At 35.7% G+C, this 21,276-nt stretch overlaps 1 long non-coding RNA gene across 4 annotated transcripts in view; it reads left to right on the top strand.

Moving 5' to 3' along the window:
• The first annotated feature begins 848 nt into the window (after window positions 1-848).
• Window positions 849-21,276, top strand: part of LOC117980104 (uncharacterized) — a 31,586-nt gene continuing 11,158 nt past the window's right edge. For 2 of the 4 annotated variants that reach the window (XR_004671253.3, XR_004671252.3), the window contains exons 1-2: window positions 849-1,631; window positions 19,981-20,026. This is a non-coding gene — a long non-coding RNA (uncharacterized LOC117980104). The remainder of the gene's footprint in view (window positions 1,632-19,980; window positions 20,027-21,276) is intronic. The other 2 variants (XR_004671254.3, XR_008625252.2) reach the window with 1 other exon arrangement.

Genomic DNA, 21,276 nt, shown 5'->3' with positions numbered 1-21,276 from the left:
ACTTATTTGATTTCCAGAAAAATGTATTTTGAAAGTCGTTAAAAATTATCGCTGGGTCATGTGCCAGATGCTAAAAAGAAATCAGCATGGTCTAGAAGAAGATGAATCAGTGACCCAAAATTAAGACTGTTTTATCTTTTTAACTGTTTATTGTGGGAAAACATATCCTAGGAATTGCTGAAGTAATTTTAAGAATAAATGTTGTCTTAAACCAGTAACACAGGGAGCAATGGAGGAAAATATGTATGTGTAGAAGAAGAAAATATGTGTTTTTGCATTGTCTATTTTGAGAGGGAACAAGCAGGTCTATTTTAAATAGAATAGTTGAGGACCAGTGATTTTAGAAAGTGGTGCTGGGAAGTCCTAAAGCCAAGCTCCATTGTTGGGACCAAACCTGGGCCTATTACATCTTTAACTCCAAATCAACACTTATTATTAGATTACATTCTCATTTTAATGTGTGAAGCAAATATAATTGTGAAAGTCTCTTGAACAGGACTTTATAGTTATAGGAGTAATGAATTTTGCAGAATGCCATATTGTGTCCTGGTAAAATAGTTAACTGAACTAGTTTATATAAACTACTTTAATCCGGAAATACACATAGTTCTTAAAGAAGCTCTAAGTTAATGTATACCTTCTACTTAACTATTGAAAGTTATTTCAATTGTTTCAATAGACTGTGGTTACCAGCTGAACAGATTTTCTTTGTTTAGAAGCAAATTATAGAAGCACTAGTTAAGAATATCTAGTGTATAAGGAAGATCGTCTTTTCTGAGCTCTGAACTTTAAGTTAAATATTTCCCTATGTTATTTAAAAAAGGATTCAGAATTTTGCAGTTAAAAGAAATTGCGTGACACGGAATTTAAGTTGAAATTGTTTACTTTGAAAAGGTAAGAACAAATAAACTGAGGTAGTTTTTTTTTTTTTTAACCTTAGGTAAGAAGTGGTTATGAGACAAATGCAAGAAATGTTATATTCCTTGATTTTTCCAAATTAAATTAAATCTGGTTCTCTGTCCATCCACATTCACTTGGCTTTATTCTTCCTTTCATTGTATGGTCCTGGATGTTCATGGTAGTTAACAGAGCTACCACTGCTACTGATTTTTGCTACATGATTGTTAGCGTCAGCATGCGGAGCTCCAGCAATTTCTGGATTGGCCTAGGCATTTTTTTTTTTTTTTTAAGAGAAGTTTCTAAAACACAATGAAGTAATTTTTCTCCCTCCCCTAATCAAGTTGAGGTGGAGAACAGAAAGGCTTAGTTACTCTTTAGGACAAGGTGGAGGTGGGGAGAAGCCGAGGAGAGCATTTCACTCTGCCTTTTTTTAATGTGCAGACATTAAACTGGTTTCGGTGCTGACTGGCTGGAAGGAGAAATCTAAGCAGTAATGAGGCAGTGTTCTGAATATCCTTCCTCATTTATCCTAGTGGTTCTCAGGGGCAGCGATGGGTGTGCTCGTTAGCAGGCTCATTCCACCAATGCAAGAACCAGGCAAGATCAGAGGAGGACACAGATGAGTGGTCTCGCCCACCTGCAAGTGTGGGCTTGAATGGTGTTGCTATGGGACTCTGCGGCACTACGCTTGGCTATGCTCTGACTCTCTCTGCCTAATACTTCATGCCAAGGTACTGGTATGGTTTTTTTTTTTAAAAAATACGCAATTCCAATAATCTGAATTGGCAAATATCTATGGTATAGCATGAAATTTCAGTTTGAGATACAAATTAAAATCTTCTATATCCATTGCCTTGAAAATATTCCACGTATCTTTTTAGGGTTAAAATAAACTGCTGATCAGGAGAATTAACTGCCTTTTTAAATCTGAAGAGCAAATATATATTTTTAAATCACTTTATTGAGGTGTGATTGACATGTAAAAAGCTGTACATACTTAGTGTATACAACTCCATGAGTTTGAGGATAAATATATACCCATGAAACCATCACCACCATCATGTCCAAAGGCACATCCAACACCTCCTAAAGTTTTCTCCTATCCCCTTGTTATTGTTATAATAATTATTAATTATTATTATTATTATTCTTGCGGTAATAACACTTAAGAACCTCTTAGAAAATTTTAAGTATACAGTACAGTATTGTTAGCTATAGTTGCCATGCTGCACATTAAATCTCCAGAATTTATCTTGCATAACTGAAACGTTGTAATCTTTGGCCATCACCTCTCCATTTCCCCCACCTTTAGCCCCTGGCAACTACCATTCTACTCTCTGCCTCTATGAGTTTGCTTATTTTAGATTCAACATATAAGTAAAGTTTTACAGTATTTGTCTTTCTGTGTTTGGTTTATTTCACTTAGCATAATGTCCTCTAGTTCTATCCATGTGATAGCAAATGGCAGGATTTTTTTTCTTTTTTCTTTTTTTTTTTTTTAAGGCAGAGTCTTGCTCTGTTGCCTAGGCTGGAGTGCTGTGGCATGATCTTGGCTCACTGGCTCACTGCAACCTCTGCCTCCTGGGTTCAAATGATTCTTGTGCCTCAGCCTTCCAAATAGCTGGGATTACAGGAGTTCATCACCATGCTCAGCTAATTTTTTTTTTTTTTTGTATTTTTAGTACAGATGGGGTTTTGCCATGTTGGCCAGGCTGGTCTCGAACTCCTGACCTCAAGTGATCTGTCCACCTCGCCTCCCAAATAAGACTTTCTTCTTTTTTAAGGCTGAATAATATTCCATTACATGTATAGTCCATATTTTCTCTATTCATTCATTTGCCAATAGACATTTAGGTTGTTTTCATATCTTGGTTATTTGTGAATGATACTGCGATGAATATGGGAGTTCAGGTATCTCTTCTACATACTGATTTCATTTCTTTTGTATAAATATCCAGAAGTGGGATTGCTGGATCATATGGTAGTTCTATTTAAAAAGTTTTAGGGAACCTCCATACTGTTTTTTTGTAATGGCTGTGCCAATTTACATTTCCACCAACAGTGTGTCAGTGTTCCCTCTTCTTCACATACTCTTCAACATGGATCTTTCTTTCCTTTTTTTTTTTTAATGATAGCCATCTTAACAAGCGTGATGTGGTATCTCATTGTGGCCTTGATTTGCATTTACCTGATGATTAGTGATGTTGAATACTTTTTAATATCCCTGTTGACCATTTGTGTGTATCCTTTTGAGAAATGTCTATTCAAGTTCTTTACCCTCTTTTTATATTTAGTTATTGTTTTCTTGATATTGAGTTGTTTGAGTTTCTTATATGTTTTGGATATTATCTCCCATTCAGATATACCGTTTATAAATATTTTCTCCCATTCTGTAGGTTGCCATTTCATTTCATTATTTCCTTTTTTTAATTATTATTATACTTTAAGTTTTAGGGTACATGTGCACAATGTGCAGGTTAGTTACATATGTATACATGTGCCATGCTGGTGTGCTGCACCCACTAACTCGTCATCTAGCATTAGGTATATCTCCCAGTGCTATCCCTCCCCCCTCCCCCCATCCCACAACAGTCCCCAGAGTGTGATGTTCCCCTTCCTGTGTCCATGTCATTATATCCTTTATGTGAAAAGGGTTTTTAGTTTGATGTAGTCTTACTTGTTTATTTTTGCTTTTGTTGGTGCTTTCAGTGTCATACCCCAAATTATCATTGCCAAGACCAATATCAAAGCACTTTCCCCTATGTTTTCTTGTAGAAGTTTTACAGTTTTATGTCTTATGATTAAGTCTCTAACCCATTTTGTATATGGTCTAAGATATACGTCCAATTTCATTTCTTTTGCAGGTGAATGTTTAGTTTCCTCAACACCAATTATTGAAGAGACTATCCTTTCTTTGTTTTGTAGTCTTGATGCCCTTGTCAAAAGTTAGTTGACTATATATGCTTGGGTTTTTCTCTGAGCTCTCTATTCTGTTTCACTGATATATGTATCTGTTTTTATGCCAGTACCATACTATTTTGATTACTATAACTTTGTAATATAATTTGAAATCAGAAAATGTGATGCCTCCAACTCTGTTCCTCTTGTTCAAGGTTGCTTTTGCTATTCAGGGCCTTTGGTGGTTCCATAAGAATTTTAGGATTGTTCTATTTCTATGAAAAATGCCACTAGAATTTTGATAGGGATTGCACTGAATTTGTAGATTGCTTTCAGCAGTATGAACATTTTAACAATACTGATTTTTCTAATCCTCTAATCAATGAACACAGAATATCTATTTATTTGCATCTTCTTCAACTTCCTTCTTTCTTTTTTTTTTTTTTTTTTTTTTTGAGACAGAGTCTCACTCTTTCGCCCAGGCTGGAGTGCAGTGGCACTATCTCGGTTCACTGCAACCTTGCAACCTCTGCCTGCCAGGTTCAAGCAATTCTCCTGCCTCAGCCTCCTGAGTAGTTGGGATTACAGGCGTGTGCCACCATGCCCAGCTAATTTTTTTGTATTTTTAGTAGAGACGGGAGTCTCACCATGTTGGCCAGCCTGGTCTTGAACTCCTGATCTCAGGTCATCTGCCCGCCTCAGCCTACCAAAGTGCTGGGATTACAGACATGAGCCACTGCACCTGGCCTTCAATTTCTTTCATCAATGTTTTGTACTTTTCAGTGTGCACTTCTTTTTTTACCTCCTTGGCTGAATTTATTTCTAAATATTTTATTTTTTGATGCTACTGTAAATCGGATTGATTTCATAATTTCTCTTTTGGATAGTTTGTTGTTTGTTTATAGACATGTTCTGACTTGTATATTGGTTTCATATTTTACAACTTTAAATTTATTATTTCGAACTGCTTTTTAGTGGAGTCTTTAGACTTTCCTATATATAAGATCATGCCATCTGCAAACAAAGACAATTTTACCTCTTTCTTTCTAATTTGGATGCCTTTCATTTCTTTTTCTTGCCTAACTGTTCTGTCTAGGACTTACAGTACTATGTTGAATAGAAGTGGCAAGAGTTGGTATTTTTGTCTTGTTTCTGATCTTAGAGGAAAAGCTTTCTGTTGCTCACTGTTGAGTATGATGTTAGCTGAGGGCTTGTCATATATGGTCATTATTATATTGAGTTGCATTCCTTCTATCACTAATTTTTTTACAAGATTTGAAAATCATGAAATAATGTTGAATTTTATCAAATGCTTTTTCTGTATCTAGTGAGATGATTATATGATTTTTATCCTTCATTCTGTGAATGTGGTGTATTATATTTACCAGCTTGCATATATTGAACCATCCTTGTATCCCTGAGATAAAGCCTGTTTGATCATGGTGTATGATCCTTTTAATGTGCTTTTGTATTTGGTTTGCTAGTATTTTTAATTTTTAATATTTATGGGTAAATAGTGGGTGTATATTGTTATGGGTCACATGAGATATTTTGATACAAGCATATAATGTGTAATAGTCACATCAGGGTAAGTCAGGTATGCATCACCTCAAGCAATTACCCTTTCTTTGCGTTACAAACAATCCAGTTATACTTTTAGTTATTTTAAAATGTACAGTGTTATTGTTGACTATGGTCACCCTGTTGTGCTATCAAATACTATATCTTATTCCTTCTAATAATATTTTTGTATGCATTAACCATCCTCTCTTCCTCCTGTCCTCCTCCAATCTTCCCAGCCTCTGGTAACCATCATTCCACTCTCTATCTCTATGAGTTCAGTTGTTTGAAATTTTTTAGTTCCCACAAATAAGTGAGAACATTCAAAGTTTCACTCTGTGCCTGGCTTATTTCACTTAACATAGTGATCTCCAGTTCTATCCATGTTGTTGCAAATGATAGGATCTCATTCTTTTTTATGACTGAATAGTACTCCATTTTACATATGTATATTTTCTTTATCCATTTGTCTGATGATGGGCACTCAGGTTGTTTCCAAATCTTGGCTATTATAAATAATGCTGCAATAAACATGGGAGTGCAGATATCTCTTTGATATACTTCTTTCTTTCTTTTGGGTATATACCCAGTAGTGGGATTGTTGGATCATATGATAGCTCTATTTTTAGTTTGTTTTGAGTAATCCCCATGCATTCTCCATAGTGGCTGCACTAATTTAGCTTCCTACTAACAGTGGAAGAGAGTTCCCTTTTCTCCACATCCTCACCAGCATTCATTATTGCCTTTTGGGTAAAAGCCATTTTAACCAAGGTGATATGATATCTCATTGTAGTTTTGATTTACCTTTCTTTGATGATCAGTGATGTTGTGCACCTTTTCATATATGTGTTTGCTACTGGTACGTCTTCTTTTGAGAAATGTCTGTTCAGATCTTTTGCCCATGTTTAAATTGGATTATAAGATATTTTTTCCTAGAGAGTTATTTTAGCTCCTTATATATTCTGGTAATTAATCCCTTGTCAGGTAGGTAGTTTGCAAATACTTTCTCCCATTCTGTGGGCTGTCCCTTCATTTCCTTGATTATTTTCTTCACTGTACAGACACTTTTTAAGTTGATGTGATTACATTTGTCCATTTTTGCTAGAGTTGTCAGTATTTTGTTGAGGATTTTTGCATCTATGTTTATCAGGGATATTCTTTCATATTTTTTTTTTCTTGTAGTGTCTTTGTCTGGCTTTGCTATCACGGTAATGTTGGCCTCATAGTGACTTTGGAAGTGCTCTTTCTTCTTCAATTTTTTGGGAAGAGTTTGAGAAGGATTGGTTTAATTTTCCTTAAATATTTGGCAGAATTCACCAGTGAAGCCATCAGGTCCTTGGCTTTTCTTTGTTGGGAAGTTTTTAATCACTGACTTAAAGTCCTTACTTAGTATGGTCTGTTCAGATTTTCTGTTTCTTCATGAGTCAGTCTTTGTAGGTGCTATCGTTTCAATATTTGTCTCTCTCAAAACTCATGTTGAAACTTTATCCCCAATGTGGCAATATTAAGAGGCTGGGCCTTAAAAAAGTGATTGGATGATGAGGACTCTGTCTTTGTGAATGGATTAATCTACTAATGGGTTAATGGATTAATGGGTTATCATGGGAGTTGGACTGGTGGCTTTATAAGAAGAAGAGAGATTGGACCTAGCATGCTCAGCACCCTGGTCATGTGATGCGCTGTACTGCTTCAGAATTCTGCAGACTCCCCACCATGGAGACTTTCATCAGATGCACCCCATTGATCCTGGACTTCTCAGCCTCCATAATGGTAGAAAATAAATTCCTATTCTTTCTAAATTACCCAGTTTCAGATATTCTATTATAAACAACAGAAAACAAACTAAGATAGTCAGCTGTATGTTTCTAGGAATTTCTTCATTTCTTTTAGGTTATCCAACTTGTTGGAATACAATTTTCATAGTAGTCTCTTATGATCCTTTGTATTTCTGTGATATCAGTTGTTATATCTCCCTTATCTATACTTTTATTTATGTGAGTCTTTTCTCTGTTTTTATTACTCTCAGTTTTGTTGATATTTTCTTTTGTTCTTCTAGTATCTATTTCATTTGTTTCTGTTCTAATCTTTATTTTCTTCCTTCTGCTAACTTTGGGCTTAGGTGTAAAGTTAGGTTGTTCATTAGAGATCTTTCTTTTTTTCTGAATGTAGGTGTTTATTCCTATAAACTTCCCTCTTAGATTTGCTTTAGCTGCATTCCATAAGTTTTGATATCTGTATATTTCCATTTTCCTCAAGATATTTATGTCCATTTTGATTTCTTCTTTGATCCATTGGTTGTTTAAGAGTGCATTGTTTAATTTCCACATATTTGTGAATTTCCTAATTTTCCTCCTGGTATTGATTTCTAGTTTCATACTGTTGTGGTCATAAAAGGTACTTGATATTATTTGTCTTATTAAATTTGTTAAGACTTGTTTTGTGGCCTAACGTATGATCTATCTTGGAGGATGCTCTGTGGGTGTCTGAAAAGAATGTGTATTCTACTGCTACTGGATGGAATGTTCTGAATATGTCTGTTAGGTCCATTTGGTCTATAGTTTGTTCATGAAAGTGAGGTACTAAAGTCCCCTACCATTATTGCATTGCTGTCTATATCTCCTTTCAGTTACATTAATATTTGCTTTATATATTTAGGTGCTCTGATATTTGGTGCATAAATATTTGTAATTGTTATATCCTCTTGATAAGAGGATAATTTTATAATTATATAATGACCCTCTTGTCTCTTGTGACAGTTTTTGATGTAGAGTCTATTTTGTCTGATGTATAGCCATCCATTCTCTCTTCTGATTACAATTTGCATAGAATGTCTTTTTCCAGCCCTTCACTTTTAGCCCGTGTGTGTCCCTAAAGTCAAGAAGTGAGTTTCTTGAAAGGCAGCATATAGATGGATCTGAAATAAAATATTTTAAAATCTCTTTTGGCCCTAGAGAATCCATTAGCACATAGCCTCACCAATCCATTAGCGCACAGCTTTTGCAGTGCTCCAGAGGCACAGAATTCTAGCAGATGCACATGCATGGGAGTTCAGGGAGACCTACTGGTAGTATAAACTAAGCATGTCAAGGATTCCCTCTCTTACCACTCCTATGCAATGTAGTATTGGAAGTTCTAGCCAGGGCAATCAGGCAAGAGAAAGAAATAAAGGGTATTCAAATAGGAAAAGAGGAAGTCAAATTGTCTCTGTTTGCAGATGACATGATTGTATATTTAGAAAACCCCATCATCTCAGCCCAAAATCTCCTTAAGCTGATAAACAACTTCAGCAAAGTCTCAGGATATAAAATCAATGTGAGAAAATCACAAGCATTCCTATACACCAATAATAGACAAACAGAGAGCCAAATCATGAGTGAACTCCCTCTCACAATTGCTACAAAGAGAATGAAATACCTAGGAGTACAACTTACAAGGAATGTGAAGAACCTCTTCAAGGAGAACTACAAACCACTGCCCAAGGGAATAAAAGAGGAACACAAACAAATGGAAGAACATTCCATGCTCATGGATAGGAAGAATCAATATTGTGAAAATGGCCATACTGCCCAAGTAATTTATAGATTCAATGCTATCCCCTTCAAGCTACCATGGACTTTCTTCACAGAATTAGAAAAAACTACTTTAAATTTCACATGCAACCAAAAAAGAGCCCACATAGCCAAGACAATCCTAAGCAAAAAGAACAAAGCTGGAGGCATCACACTACTTGACTTCAAACTATATTACAAGGCTACAGTAACCAAAACAGCATGGTACTGGTGCCAAAACAGATATATAGACCAATGGAACAGAGCAGAGGCCTCAGAAATAACACCACACATCTACAACCATCTGATCTTTGACAAACCTGACAAAAACAAGCAATGGGCAAAGGATTCCCTATTTAATAAATGGTGCTGGGAAAACTGGCTAGCCATACGCAGAAAATAGAAACTGGATCCCTTCCTTATACTTTATACAAAAATTAACTCAAGATGGATTAAAGACTTAAAAGTAAGACCTAAAACCATAAAAACCATGGAAGAAAACCTAGGCAATACCATTCTGGACATAGGCATGGGCAAAGACTTCATGACTAAAACACCAAAAGCAATGGCAACAAAAGCCAAAATACACAAATGGGATCTAATCAACCTAAAGAGCTTCTGCATAGCAAAAGAAACTATCATTACAGTGAACAGGCAACCTACAGAATGGGAGAACATTTTTGCAGTCTATCCATCTGACAAAGGTCTAATATCCAGAATCTACAAAGAACTTAAACAAATTTACAAGAAAAAAACAAACAACCCCATCAAAAAGTGGGAGAGGAAGATATGAACAAACATTTCTCAAAAGAAGACATTTATGCAACCAACAAACATATGAAAAAAAGCTCATCATCACTGGTCATTAGAAAAATGCAAATCAAAACCACAATGAGATACCATCTCATTAGAATGGCAATCATTAAAAAGTCAGGAAACAACAGATGCTGGAGAGGATGTGGAGAAATAGGAACACTTTTACACTGTTGCTGGGAGTGTAAATTAGTTCAACCAGTGTGGAAGACGGTGTGGTGATTCCTCAAGGATCTAGAACCAGAAATATAATTTGACCCAGCAGTCCCATCACTGGGCATATACCCAAAGGGTTATAAATCATTCTACTATAAAGACACATGCACACATATATTTGTTGCAGCACTATTTACAATGGTAAAGACTTGGAACCAACCAAAATGCCCATCAAGGATAGACTGGATAAAGAAAATGTGGCACATATACACCATGGAATACTATGCAGCCATAAAAAAGGATGAATTCATGTCCTTTGCAGGGACATGGATGGAGCTGGAAGCCATCATTCTCAGCAAACTCAAGACAGAAAACCAAACACTGCATGTTCTCACTCTTAAGTCAGAGTTGAACAATGAGAACACGTGGACACAGGGAGGGGAACATCACACACTGGGGCCTGTCGGGGGGTGGGGGACTAGGGGAGGGATAGCAGGAGAGATACCTAAGGTAGATGATGGGTCGATGGGTGCAGCAAACCACCATGGCACATGTATACCTATGTAACAACCCTGCACATTATGCACATGTACCCCAGAACTTAAAATATAATAAAACAAAACAAACAAAAAACTAAGCAAGTCGAGTGTCAAACTAAGTGCAGTGCAAACAGGCTGAGAGGCTCGCTTTCTATTTGAACACGAATTGCTTTGAAAGTGGGCAGTGTCCTTCTAAACCAATGACATACATAGGTACCTAGCATATCCCTTGTTACTCCTTTCTCTTTTTTGTACTAGCTAAACATTTACACTGAAAATGATGACAAAGAGGGAAAGTGAAAAGTAGGATTATTCATAGTTTCTTGTTTTTTCAAACCTTCCTTATTTATCTGTAGAGAATATTGGTACGATGTGATGTATTAAGAAGTGAAATAAGAACAGTTGAGTTAGTTTTGCATAGTGTTTCCATTGTTTTGCTAAGAACAAAATGTGTATTGATGTGTGAGCTATGAAATACAAATCAAGTAATTGTGGTCATTTTGTATAAGTTAAATATTCCTATATTTGCATTTAAAACTTGCACTGTACAATACATAGATGAACAGCAAAATTCATTTTAATAATTTAAAATTTTAATTTTTCTTTACCTAGAACAACATTATAGTGCAAATAAAAAACACTGTGACAAGTTGAACAATGAGAACACACGGACACAGGGACGGGAACATCACACACTGGGGCCTGTTGGGGGGTAGGGAACACTGTGAGGGAGAGCATTAGAGCAAATACCTAATGCATGTGGGGCTTAAAAACCTAGAAGATGGGTTGATGAGTGCAGCAAACCACCATAGCACATGTATACCTATGTAACAAACCTGCAAGTTCTGCACATGTATCCCAGAACATAAAGTAAAATAAAATAAAATAAAAAAGAAAAAAAATTACCTCCAGTTTCTAATTCAATAAAAAAACCCCACTGTGACAGAGAGAGAAAAAGAGAGAGAGAAGAAATGAAAAAGCTTTATATTTTCATACCTTTAAAAAATGCTTTCCCCTGCTTTTTGAAAAAGGAGTCCCAAATTTTCATTTTGCGCTGGACCCTGTAAATTATGTAGCTTGCCCAGCACCTGTACCAACATTAAGCTGTGCGCAGATGTCAATTTTCCTTTCTCCTTTCTTGGCTCTTACGAGTCAGTACAGGAATGAGGATACGACAGCCACTTTGAAAATCTTGCTCTCCCCAGCAGAATTCACTGAAGACAAATCTTTGAAAAATGCATCAGTTCACAAGCTATTTGATTTCAGAGACCATCTTCTACCTGAACTGTTTAATACACAGATGCTTTTCCTATTGTGAAATTGATGTACTTGTTATATCTGCATCTCAGAAAGTAGAATTTAATATTTTAAAATGTAAATCAAGTGTTGTTATGAATCTCTGAAAGTAAAAGTATAAAATACTTTGCTTAAGGTTGAGGTATCATCTTGTCTGATAGTTTATTTATAGAAAGTATTAAACATGGCCTAAATACAAAAAGTAAGGAAACAAGTCTATTTTCAATAATGTAATATCCTATAACTCTGAGAAATAATGTATTTTATTGGAGATGAGTGTGTAGCATTATGTTAAAATGTTTGAAATAACTTTTGTTGTTTTCATTCAAATTGACTAGGAAAGAAGAGTTCATTTTCCTCAGTAAACATTTATTGCCTAACTGCCTTAGGACATTATGTTTTACAGCATTTGGCTTATAATAAACACCTTTGAATTGTCCAGTGTGGTAGGCTTTTAGCAATTATTGACAACTGCTGCATTTGCTCCTGTCTAGCATTATAGATTATAGAATAAAATGAAATGCTTATATTACATAAATAATAACTTTTAGTCAGAAAACTCACTAATAAGTATAAATGTCAGTGACTAACGCTTTTAGTTACTTTACTGTTCAGTTACCTATGTTTTTGCCTCCTCCTTTTTTTCTGCATTCTTCGATAGCACTCTGCCTTTATTGTTATTGGTTGTACCGGGAAACAAATGGTAATATATTTGCTCACTTGTTCATTTAGTTATTAAATCAAAAATGTCTTTGAACTACTTGAATGTAATGTATTTTTGGAACAAGGAAAGGTAAAAATGGAATTAAAAAATTGCAGATTGTCTCCAATAGCAGTCAATCAGTTAATCATCTGACAATTACTTTATGTTCGTTATGTTGCAAGCACTGGGATTCAGGGTTCCTGCTCACAACGAACTTTCTCGTTCATGTGGGAAATACACCCGTATGGATGGTTGAGCTAAGTGATTAGAGAAGGCCCTTCTGAGGGTTAATATTTGATCTCTACCCTGAGTGACAGAATGGGGCATTCTCCTATTTGAAAACTTGCCTTCTCTTGGATCCAGTCTTGCGTCTTTCTGCTTCTGCTCTCTGACCGCCAGCTCTTTCTCAGGCTCCCTTTTGGCAACTAATTGTCTTTATGTGTATGAACATCTATGTATTTTATATTTTATGTGTATGGACATATTCTTTTTTTTTTTTTTGAGACGGAGTGTCACTCTGTCACCTAGGCTGGAGAGCAGTGGTGCGATCTCGGCTCACTGCGACCTCTGCCTCCCGGGTTCAAGCGATTCTCCTGCCTCAGCCTCCTGAGTAGCTAGGATTACAGGTGTATGCCACCACGCCCGGCTAATTTTTGTATTTTTAGTAGAGAAGGGGTTTCACCATGTTGGTCAGGCTGTTCTTGAACCCCTGACCTCGTTATCCGCCCGACTCGGCCTCCCAAAGTGCTGTGATTACAGGCGTGAGCCACCGCTCCCGGCCGTATGGATGGACATATTCTTCAGAGAATGTTTCCTGGGTATTTTCGTTTCTCAATCTAGATCTCTGGTTCAAAACCTTTTTGGGTAATGAATTTTTGAGAACATGGAGAAAGATACAGGCCTTCTCTCCTGAGGAAAAGAACATGCTCACAAAAATCTCATGAAATTTCGGGGATTAAAGGATGCTTCTGAAGATCACTCATGGTACCCACAGGAGTTTGTGGATCCCAAGTTGAGCACCTCTCTTTTACTTGCTCTTTTTGGTCATTTTCAGCCATACCTGTGACATTGGCCATCCCGAGAACTCCAAAATCTGTGTTTCAACCCAGCTTTAGTTGTGTATACCTGACTGCATTCTAGACATTTCCACTGCAATTCCTAAAGGCACTTTGATTCAGTGTATCCAAAAGGAATACACATATTCCCCCAATCATCACCATTCCTTCCTTTTCTTTCCATCTTCTGCCTCCTCCGACATGCCCAGTCTTGGTGAACAGCAGCACCCCTAACTGAGCTGCACAGTTCAGAGTCCTGGAGGTCAACCGGCACTTCTCCCTCTCTCCGTCCTTTTGGAATCCAACGTCCTTGCTATTCCAAGAAGCTGCCACATCTTTCCCTCATTAGCAATGCCCTGCAATCCCACTCTCATTGCCTTTATTCGTGCCTTTTAGTTTCTTTTTTGGATATTCTCAGAGAGTTAAAGTGGGACAGAAATCTTGAAGAATATGGTAAATGCTTAGAAAGACTATTCAGAATAATGGGTGAGTTTGCTGATTTGGAATTGCTGACTAGCACTGTGGGTCCAGTCAGTTCTCATTAAGAGGAAATCCCTCCTTTTTGTAGCAAATCCCTCATGAAATAGCAAGGATTAAAAAGTCATTACTGCATAATAGTTTTTTCCTCCTAATTCAAAGACAGTAAGTTTCTCACTGCCTTTTCATTGACCAATTAAACAGGTTCACTTCCTTTATTTTCCATATATTTTCATCTGTATTGCTATCTTTTGGAGTCTTTCAATATTTTCCTCATATATTTTAATGTTTAATTCAAACCAGATGTTGGATCCTGATAATTTAGTCAATTCAGCAATTATATATTCTTTTCGAGATCTTATGGTAGAAGGGAATTAGGGAATGCTGATTAGATTTATACATAACACAATTCAGCAAAGCAATTTAAAGCACTATAACAGAATATAATAAAATGCTGAGATGCATATTTTTTTCACGCATCAATGTCTGGCATTGAGAAGAGTAGAAAAATGTGAGACTATGCAGATCAGTGATTTTTGGAGTTTCAGGAAAGTCTTAATAAGAAACTATTATGGCAGCTGAAAGAATGTCCAGCCAAGGAGACTCCTTTTACAGTGATTCTTCCACCTGTGCTTTAGCTTCAGCTGTGCTCTAAGGCGCCCCCTTGAGGGAGAACCTGTGCTCGATTTTCCCCTAGGTGGAATGAAATCTGGGCTCCTACCTATCACGTCAACAAGAGCAGTTGTGGTTTCATCTGTTTTATATATATGTGTCTTCTCTATAAGACTGTGTTTATATTATAAAGATTGTATTTATATATAAGATTTTATTTAACACAGCATTTCAGGAAAGAAAATAAGAAAATCATCATTATGGACGATGAATAAGGTTACTCTCCACACACACACAAAATATTTCTTTTGATGGTTTGAATTCTTCTGTCAAATGTCAAAATGTTAAAATTTCATTACAGATAGCATTATTTGTGTTTACTATATGACTGCATGCTGTGCCTGTCTTCAAGTTCTAAGCTTAGAAGATTTTGGGTATCAAGTGAAAAATTCATAGCTTTAATTTTGCAGAATCATATACATTGGTAGTGAAAGAAAACCCAAGGAGGTATCAGGCCAGCTTTCTGATTTTGGAGAGTGAGTTATGGATATTTATATTAATATTTTATGGATGTCATATGTGAGGCTCAAAAAAGAAACTTATCCAAGATGTATTATGACAAGAAGTGCTAGTAAAAATTAGATATTTCATGTAGATTTGTGTAGATTTTTCATTTCTCAGAACATATCCTCATCATCAAGTGAAGTATGACTGTATATGCATTTGTTGATCATTGGTAAATTTTGTTTCACAGTTTGATATTAGCAACAATATTGGTATAACTATCTTTTTATTGTCTACATCAGGGATTATCTGTTTCTGCAGAAATCGTATCATTGTTTTCCCCTAAATTTTTTGAATAATTGGCCCATCAATTGCTAAGAAAGGAGCGTTAAAATCTCCAAGTATGATTCTGGAATTGTCTATTGCTCCAGTAATTCTCATTTTTTTCTTTATATATTTTAAAGTCTGTATTAGGTACATACATATTTATGATTGTTATATCTTCCTGATTTATTGGTTCTTTTAGCATTACGAAATGTCCCTCTTTATTCCAGTAATACTCTTTGTCTTGAAGTCTACCTTATCTCATACTAATATAAACACTCTAGCCTTTCTCATGCCTATAGTTTGCATGGCATTTTTCTCCCAGCTATTTAATTTCAATCTATCAGCATCTTTATATTTAAAGTGCATCTTCTTTTTTTGTTTTGTTTAGATTTTTTGAGACAGGATCGCATACCGTCACCCAAGCTGAAGTGCAATGGTGCGAACATGGCTCACTGCAGCCTAGACCGACTGAGCTATGCAGTCTTCCCACCTCAGCTACCCGAATAGGTGGGACTATAGGTGTGTGCCACTACACCCAGCCAATTTACGTTTATTTTTATTTTTTAGAGACTAGGTCTCACTATGTTGCCCAGCCTGGTCTCGAGCTCCTAAGCTCAAGTGATCCTTCCGCCTCGGTCTCCCAAAGTGCTAAGATTACCAGCATGAGCCACTGTGCCCAGCCTGCATCTTCTTGAGATAACATGTTTGGGTGTTTAAAAAAATCATTCTGACAATCTCTATCTTTTAATTGGGGTGTTTAGTCCAACAACAGCTAATAGAATTACTGGCACGTTTACAATTAGGTCTACCATTTTACTATCTGTTTTCTGTTGTCCCCTCTGCTTCTTTGCTCCTATATTCCACCTTTCTTGCTTCCTTTTAGATTAATTGAATATTTTTAAACTATATTTTAATTTATTTATTAGATTTTCAGAGTTTTCTGCATTAGTTTCAATGGTTGCTCATGGAATTACAATACACATTCTTAACTTCTCAGTCTACTTAGAGTCAATATTGTATGACTCCATGAAAAATGGAGAAACTTTGCGACTCCATAGGTCCATTTATTATAATTTTCATATGTATATGTATTTATTCTATAAACCACACAAAAGAATATTACAGTTTTTGCTTTGAAACCATATGCATTTTAAAGAAATTAGGAGAAAACAATATTCTCTTTTATTGACCTAGATGTTTATAGATTCTCATGCTTTTCATTCCTTCTTGAAAATTGGGATTTTTATCAGGTATGATTTTTCTTCAGCCAAAAGAGCTTCTTTTTTTTTTTTTTTTGAGATGGAGTCTCACGAAAGAGCTTCTTTAACATTAGTTTTATTGCAGAGCTGCTGGTGATGAACCCTGCTAGTTTTATTTTTATCTGGACATGTCTTTATTTTCATTCTTAAAAAATATTGAATCATTGTTCAAATTTGTTCAAATAATTGTTCAAATATGCTGTTCTTTTTCTGGCTGTTTGCAAGATTTTCTCTTTACTTTTTGGTTCTGTGGTTTGAATATGGTATGCCTAGATGCGGTTATCTTAAATTCACACTGCTTAGGGTTTTCTGCGCTTCTTGAATCTGTAAACATGTCCTCCATAAAATTTGGGAGCTATTCATCCATTATGTCACCAAATATTTTTTTCTGTCCCACTTTCTGCTTCTAGGATCGATCATAATTTCCCATGTGTGAGATCTTTTGATATGTCCCTCACACTGTTTGAAAGTTCCCTGAGAAGTCTAGCTGGTTACCAACACCTTCAAATTAGAGCATTTATCTAGAAACACCAGTTGAAATTAATATTTCCCTTTTTGCTCTGGATATTAGAAAGCTGCAAAAACAATATTAAGGCTCAATCACAGAAAATATGTGAAACATACTTGACTCCTTTCCACACTTAAATTTTCAGTTTCCATTTTATTAACCCCATAATATTATTTTGTTACTATTACTATTTTGTTACTATTTTGCAAGCCATCTTTGTTTTGGAAGAGCCATAGTATAAAAAGTATGTAACATACAGTAAATGCCTATGAAGAAAATGAAAGCCTCCCCACAGAAACCTACAGAAAATAATTCCGAATTGCCCAATTAATAAAAATCCATGAGTGCTATAGTTCAGGTGTTTCTTCCCCTCCAAATCTCATGTTGAAATTTGATCCCCAATATAGGAGATCAAATGAGAGGTGTTTGGGGCATGGAGGTGGATCCCTCATGAATATTAATACCCTCTCTAAGGGTAGGGGTGAGTTCTCAGTCTATTAGCTCCTGCAAGAACTGATTGTTAAAAAGAACCGGACACCTCCCCACTCTCTCTCTTGCTTCCCCTCTTGCTTGGGATCTCTGTGCATTGCCCATCACCCTCCGCCATAAGTGGAAGGAGCCTGAAGCCCTCGCCAGAAGCAGATGCTTGTACCATGCTTCTTGTTCTGCCTGCAGAACCATGAGCCAAATAAACCTCTTTTCTTTATAAATTACCCAGCTTTAGGTATTTCTTTAAAAGAACATACTAAATGAACTAAGACAGTGAGAATCTCATCAAAATTAAAATACAGTTAAATATTCATCTAAGGAGCATTATATGCATTAAAATATTACATATACTATGTTAGATAAGAGATTAGCAAGCTTTAATCCTGGCCTTGAAAGAATTTAAAATTAAGAGAAACTTAAAATATACATATACAATAATTTTGTAATAAATTTATATAAACAACCAATTTGTAATATAAAGCATGGTGACCTTTGTTTTTATAAATAGGAAGCAAAGCTCTGTTGAGTCCAGAGAAGAAATGATGAGGAACTGGCATTTGAGGTGGATCTGAAATAATGTGTAAGATTTGGACAGATGGAGAAGTCAACAAGTCACATGGTGACCTATATTATGAAGTTAGCAGAATCTGAGGATTGGGAGCTGACCAAGAATGTGGAGTGGGTTGTTAAGTTAGCAGAGAATATGACTAAAATAGAGAAGGAAGAATTAAAGAGCTATGCTGCACTGAATATCAGGAACAACCTCACAGTAGATGGGTAGCAGAGAGCTTAAAATCTTGGAATCTGAGCTAAGTTGAAGACTAAATGGCACCATCTCTTATGAATGTGCTGTTATAGTGGGTATTGTTGTTGGTGGGGTATGTATGTGTACAGTTATAAGAAAGAAGACTAGACAAATGCTGTTGGTAATATACTTAGTACTCCAGCTGGCTTTTATTTGCCCCTAGTACTACATAACGCTCCTCCAGTGCACCAAATGGAACAGTCTCAGTAACTTCTGTTGGATAGTCAATTTTGGTTGCAGCTAAGGTAAAGAAGAAAGAAGAAAGGAGAGAGAGAGAGAGAGAGAGAGAAAGACAAAGAAACAAAGAAAGAAAGAAAGAAAGAAAGAAAGAAAAAGAAAGAAAAAGAAAGAAAAGAAATAAAGTTAGACAAATAGGTTGGGAGTAGATTGTTGCAGACTTCATTACTTTTTTAAAATATATTTTTAATTTATATAAAAAATAAAATGCGTATGGTTGATAATCAAAAAATAGCTAAGGGCTTAGGATGAAATGTTCTCAGTTATATCTCTTTTCTTTTTCTTTTTCTTTTTTTTTTTGAGACAGAGTTTCACTCTTGTTGCCCAGGCTGGAGTGCAATGGCATGATCTTGGCTCACTGCAACCTCCACCTTCTGAGTTTAAGTGATTCTCCTGTCTCAGCCTCCCAAGTAGCTGGGATTACAGGTGCCTGCCACCATGCCCAGCTAATTTTTGTATTTTTAGTAGAGACAGGGTTTCACCATATTGGCCAGGCTGGTCTCGAACTCTTGACCTCAGGTGATCCCCCTGCCTCACCCTCCCAAAGTGTTGTGATTACAGGTGTGAGCCACCATGCCAGGCCTATATCTCTTTCAATTATCTACTTCCTCTATTGCAGAGATAGCTGTTTTTATTTTTTAAATTTTATTTATTTTTTGAGATTGCTATTTTTTAATTTTTCTTCTAGCAGTTTCAACCTACCACCATATACTATGCACATATTACTTAATTTAAACATGATCTATTAGTTTCTGCTATGATAGATAAAATTTAGCATACTTTTTCAAAACTTACTAAATTTCCTTTCCCCATACCAATATCATAATTACTATACTTCTACTCTATTCCTCTTAATAAATTTCAATAATTTTTAAAATTCTTGTTCCATGAACTATGTGCAATAAATCTTGAATCCTCACATTCTAATGTGACTTAACTTCACCTTTTCTTTCTTTCATTCACCAAAATTTGTACATTTTAACTTTCAGTTTAAATTGTTAAGGTTGATAAGATATAAATTCTATTTGGTAATCCTATTTCTTTTGGATTTTTGTCTAGTAATTGATTATGAATTTTGCAAGTCAGTAAATATGTACTGTGCATTTTGTTATTGCTGTGCAATTACTTTTGCTCTGGCTATCAGTATTGTATGATTATGTTGTCTTTTAAGCATCTTTTAATTTTTTATGAATATTTTATTTATATTCCAAATTTATTGCACTGACTTTTTATTACATTCTGAAGTTCTTAGTAACTTCTCAAGAATAATATCACATCTTTAATTTTTTTTCAGTTAGCTTCTTCCTGGAATCCTGAATCTTCCTGCTACAGGATTTAGAGTGAGTTTACACCTATTATATTCCTTCATATAATTTTAAGAGATCATGATAAAGAATGAAGATAAATACTTGTGGCTACTCTTCTATTTTGACCTTTGTAATTCCTTGACTGTTACTGAAGTAACAGGATGCTTGCTAGAAGCTAAATCCAACCTAGCTTCTTTTTGGATATCTCAGGCTTCTCAAACTTTGTATTTATGAAACACACTTCATTTATCTACCCAGCTCCTAGCCAAACCTTCACCTCTTTAAAATGCAAATGTTTTGGAAGAGCCTGTATAGCCAAGACAATCCTAAGCAATAAGAACAAAGCTGGAGTCACCTCACTACCTGACTTCAAACTATATTACAAGGCTACAGTAACCAAAACAGCATGGTACTGGTACCAAAACAGATATATAGACCAATGGAACAGAACAGAGGCCTCAGAAATAACACCACACATCTATGACCATCTGATCTTTGACAAACCTACAAAAACAAGCAATGGGGAAAGAATTCCCTATCTAATAAATGGTGCTGGGAAAAATGCCTAGCCATATGCAGAGAATAGAAATTGGACCCCTTCCTTACACCTTATACAAAAATTAACTCAAGATGGATTAAAGACTTAAATGTAAAACTCAAAACCATAAAACCCTAGAAAAAAACCTAGGCAATACCATTCAGGACATAGGCATGGGGCAAAGACTTAATGACTAAAACACTAAAAGCAATTGCAACAAAAGCCAAAATTGACAAATGGGATCTAATTACACTAAAGAGCTTCTGCACAGCAAAAGAAACTATCATCAGAGTAAACAGACAACCTACAGAATGGGAGAAAATTTTTGCAAGCTACTCATCTGACAAAGGTCTAATATCCAGAATCTACAAGGAAATTCAACAAATTTACAAGAAAAAAACAAAAAACCCAATCAAAAAGTGGGCAAAGGATATGAACAGACACTTCTCAAAAGAAGACATTTACGCAACCAACAAATATATGAAAAAAAGCTCATCATCACTGGTCATTAGAGGAAAGCAAATCAGAACCACAATGAAATACCATCTCATTAGAATGGTGATTATTAAAAAGTCAGGAAACAACAGATGCTGGCAAGGTTGTGGAGGAATAGGAATGCTTTTACACTGTTGATGGGAATGTAAATTAGTTCAACCATTGTGGAAGACAGTGTGGCAATTCCTCAAGGATCTAGAACCAGAAATATCATTTGACCCAGTAATCCCATTACTGAGTATATACCCAA

This window comes from Pan paniscus, chromosome 3 (genome assembly GCF_029289425.2).
Source record: "Pan paniscus chromosome 3, NHGRI_mPanPan1-v2.0_pri, whole genome shotgun sequence".
NCBI classification, from domain to species: Eukaryota; Metazoa; Chordata; class Mammalia; order Primates; family Hominidae; genus Pan; species Pan paniscus.
The sequence above is the reverse complement of the archived record's forward strand: the minus strand, read 5'-3'. Positions and strand labels throughout refer to the sequence as shown.